This window comes from Thunnus maccoyii, chromosome 17 (assembly GCF_910596095.1).
Source record: "Thunnus maccoyii chromosome 17, fThuMac1.1, whole genome shotgun sequence".
NCBI lineage: Eukaryota > Metazoa > Chordata > Actinopteri > Scombriformes > Scombridae > Thunnus > Thunnus maccoyii.
The window spans coordinates 22693432-22698248 of NC_056549.1; the positions used below are offsets into that span (position 1 = coordinate 22693432).

Below are 4817 nucleotides of genomic sequence, written 5' to 3' on the forward strand. Positions count from 1 at the left end.
ACAAAACACAGCGCTTTCCTGGCTGTGTGTGAGTATATTGGCTAAAGCATAGACGATTTCAATATATTATTGTGGTATTTTTTTGTTATAATCTAAGCCTTAAACACTTATCAAACATAGCTTGTACGTGGACAGTAGTGATGCGTGCTGTTGGGCAGATTGCAGTTAATCCGCGGATCAGTCAGGTCATAAAAATTAACATTCTGTTTAATAGGGGATGGGTCAGTGGTGAAATAATACATCATTAATGAGGAAAATATTAATTACATTCTCTAAAATTTGAACATAGTAGAGCTTTATTTTTCGTAAGGCACGAATTACTGACACAACTAAGCAAACTAACAGCGGGGAATACCAAGAAATATACAGACACTAATAACAATTTTATCTGCAATCATACAAGAGAAATTGCTGGAAAAATCGGTGCACTCAACATGCTACAATCTTTCCAGACTGCATGGGTTAGCGGGAGCAGAAATGGGACCAAAGCAGGCAGCATACATTATAGGCTACATAAATACAAAACTCTATTGCAAAGGCAGTTAGTTCACCATGGAAACATTTACAATTACTGAAAGCAGCATCTATAATCTTTAAAGTAAATCGTTAAAGAAAACACTCATACATCAACAGGGGTGGATTTAGTGATTTGGAGCCTCAGGCAAACTCTGTCTTGCTTTACAAAGTAAAGAAACAAGAAATGGTTTACATTCACTTTGGGATGGTCAAAATTGTTTTTCAGGACGGTTCCGGGACAGTGGTGAAAAAAGTTCGTCTGGAGCCCTGCGTAACAGTGCTTCCTCTCTTCCGCAGCCATTTCTTTGTGTCATCATTCTCCATCTGGTAGATTCCCTCTTCCGAAAAACAGCCTCAGGTAAAATGGCTCCCAGCTTATGTGCCAGACAAGGATGCCTTGGATTACAGACAGCTGCTGCGTGAATGTCTGATCTGGACCGAGCAGAGGTAGGAGGAGGAGGAACACAAAGGACATATAAAGTAACAGCATAAATCCCCTTTTGTAAGAGACATATTTGGCTCAAGATCAAATGTGAATGAAACGCTTTTTTAAAAGCTTTCAGATTTATAGCATAGAAATTTTGCAGCGGTCAAATGTTAATGTTAGGCATAATCTGATCATTTATCTTATTATGTGAACATACTGTACAGTATGTTTTTAACTGTTATAAACAATGGATCAAATGATAAAAGGGGGCTTTTGTAACAATACGTGAGAGAATTACCACCTGGAGTCCTGCACAGCTCTTTGGAGCTTTTGAGCCTCTTTTAGCTCATTGTTTTGGTTTTACAGACAGCAAATTCTGCATTCATTGACCTTGATTCCAACAGCAGCAAGGAATTTTTTGTAGCAAAAAAAGATCTAATAAACTCACTGTACACTAGCTGCCCAGCCCAAACAGCAAAGTTAGTGACTAGCTAGCACAGATAGCAAGCTAAAGAGCCATATTGTCCTCAGCTACTGGTGGAGACCAGTGGAGTTAAAAGAAAGAGAGAATAATGGACCTAGAATTATCAAGTGGACAAATACAACTCAAGATGGAGGCTAATGACAATGCTTGTTAATAACACTTTCGCCATATTAATGTTATAAATCTGTTACTAACTGTATTTTTTAGGTTGTTGCTGCATTTTTCTGCTCCAAAGTGGCCAAAAAATATCAATAATGCACCTTAATGCACTGTACTTCATTATATGGCCAATTTGACACAACTTTAAGATGACTTTTGTACAAATGCTCCAGTCACATTTGATCAAACTTCCAAAATTCAATTGCAGTTCTTCAGTTGGCTTCCCTTCCTTTTCTACCAAGAATAAACTAATACATTTTTCTTTACCTCAGTGAGAACACAGTCTTCATTACTGTTTTTATAAACCAGGCGAACACATTTATTTCCCCATGCTGAGATAATTGGCTGTGGGTTTGCTGTACAGAGCTCAAAGCAGGAAACAGCCACTCTGCTGCCTACAGCTGACAGAGTTGGGTTTGTTTGGCGGTGAAGTGGGTGGCCTGAGCAGGTCGCCATGGAGCTGTGCGGATGAGAGCACAGCCAAGCAATACGGGCAGGAGATAAGAGTGTATGTCCAGACAAACAGTGTGCATGAGGTCACACAGAGTTGTTAAATGTGCCATGCACAACATTTTTGAGCACATTATAGGTTATCAATGTGTGGCTGTGTATGTCAACCAAGTGAGCAGAGCAGGAAGAGTAGAGTACTTTAAACTACACTTCCTCATGCAATGTTGACTTGAAAGGACTGCAAGTTACAGCAGTTACAATGGATTCCAATGGCAACTCAAGATAATAAAAACTATACATAGATAAATAAATCAAATCCATAGAAACCTCTCAAACCACTGCTGCCTCATAGTCCACTTCTCTGCTGTTTATCCAGTGGAGGTGAGGAAATTCCTCAATTCTAAGATGTATCGTGATGCAGACATGGATAACTCTGAATCAATTCACAAATGTCAAAAACCAATTTTCTAAATGTTAGTTAATAACGTGGTGTTGACAGAAGGACAAAAGCAGAACTGAACTGCGGGGGCAGTGCAGCACCTGGACAGTTTACAGCACGCACATGTTACACACTAGAGTTATCTTGCAGTTCATCTTCAAAAAAGGCAGTGGTTGCAAGCATTATTTGATTTAATGACTAAATAATTACCTTTGTGAGATGAACCTGAAGTATATTGTGAACTTTCTACGCAGACTAATGTTAGTGGAGTGGAGAAGCAAACTCCAGCAGTAACAAACGAGACCAGCTGACCAACACACACCGCAGCACTTTAACAACTAAAATCAACTCCGGGGCGAAGAAAACAACTTGGTGTGCACTCTACAGTAAAACCAAAGCCCAAGTAATGGAGTCACTAGTCACTAGTTAGTTGAGTAGCCATTACATGTGTGTTTTTGTAATGTTTATGTACTGAGGTGGGTCACACAGATACTGGTATTGAAAAGACTGAGAGATTTCAGAACGAGCATGTTTGAAAGAGAGACAATTTAGACTGAGCTGAACAGCTACTTACGTGTCCACCAGCAGACAGTGAGAGTGATCCTGTCAACTTTCCTCAGGTCAGCCGTTTAGCAAAAAAATACATTTGCATCCCAGCCACCAGTGCAGCCTCTGAAAGGCTGTTTAGCATAGAAGACAATATTGTGACCTGCCAACCTGCCAAAGGTCAGCACTGAAGCCTGCTTCAGTGAATATGCTTGTGTTCTTGACAAACAATCTGAGACTGTGATGTTTGTGTGTGCAAAGCCAGCTGGATAGCTACTTTCTGCCTCTAAATGGCAGCATTTTCAGGCAACATTAGGTTTTGCATATTCTACCTCATTTGAAGTCAATCTGTTTTGTATCACTGTTGATATTTACAATTTACATGTTTTTTGTACCCACTTACTTATATTTATGCACTGAAGATTAAAGGGGGATTTTTTTTGTATTTGGCAACTTTTAAGATGTTTACCTCAGATTTGTGGTTGATTTTATTTTATTGTAGTATTTACATTTTATACAGAATCTCAATCTCAGTCTGATTGTTGTTTACAAACTAAAGAACTGAGAGATCATTTTTGTTTAGTTTTTACTGAATATTTGAAGGCAAACTGTTATGTTTATGCTGACATATAAAGTTACAACACTTCTTTTGTTGCAAATTTATGTTCTTGAAATTAATAATAAAATATTTTTCAGTATTTTGTCATATCTTCATAATATCATTATCACAGAAATACCCTGAAATATTGTGGTATTATTTATCACCTACCCCTATCAGCAACTGTTGAAAAGAAATGAAACAAGTGCTGTTTCATGCGTCTCCGGCCCAAAACGTGGCTCCACTTACTGTCAGAAGAATTTCCTCTCTTCACAAGGGGGACCGGTCGTTTCACTCACAGGGGATGGAGGAGGCCGCCTGACTGCTGCTACCAAAACAGTTTTCCTCAGCCAGAGAAGAGACAGATCAAAGACACAAGAGCAGACTTCCCTCCTGCTTTCTGAGTAAATGCAGGGAGCTCTATCTTTATGAAGGGATGATTAGATTGTGCAGGACTCTGTCATCTGAGTAAACACAAGTTACTATAGTGACCTATAGGGAATCTTCACCACCACAGACCAAGTATTTTTGTAAGACTGGAGCTGTTTTTAAGATGGTTTGAGAATAGGAGTCAAGCAGGTGTTTATACTCAACAGTTAACCTTTTGTTGATGACAAGACAATCTTACTGGTGAGCAGGGCTTTAGCTATCTCTGCTTGAAGAAAAGCAGGATCGAGCTTTGGCAAGTTTCAACCACCTTGACATTGTCTGGCCACAACATCAAGCACATTCACTGCATTTACTTCACACTCTGGGGATGTTTTCTTTATTTGTGTGTGTGTTTATGTGAATCAGAAGTCTATCTCAGTCAGTTTCCTTCGTGGTTGAATTGTTTGGTCCGGTTTCAATGACTTAGTTTAATGTGTGTGAATCATTTGTATGTGTATGTTTTTGCGTGGGTGTGTGAATTTCTCATGAGATCTGAGAACATGATTCATTAATTAATAGGAAAAGCCGTTGACCAGATAGAATCTTATTGTTTTTGTCAAGGTTGCTTTTGTTTTTCTTCCTGACACTTTATTACAACAATCAATATTTCACTGCTGCCACAATGTAATTAACACAAAATACAGTTGCACTTAAAAGTCAAAACCATCAAAGGCAGGCAAAACATTCAGACCCATGTGTGGAATCCTCAGTCATTGTCCACCCTTTATCTTCTGACAGTATGAGTAGACACTTGACATGTGTGCATGTG

At 38.9% G+C, this 4817-nt stretch overlaps 1 long non-coding RNA gene across 1 annotated transcript; it reads right to left on the reverse strand.

The window, feature by feature from the left end:
• Positions 1 to 278: 278 nt before the first annotated feature.
• LOC121882634 lies at positions 279 to 3958 on the reverse strand. Its single transcript, XR_006092134.1, has 2 exons — positions 3869 to 3958; positions 279 to 948 (listed from the first exon to the last, which is right to left on the reverse strand). It is a non-coding gene; the product is annotated as an uncharacterized LOC121882634 (long non-coding RNA).
• Between the last annotated feature and the right edge of the window lie 859 nt (positions 3959 to 4817).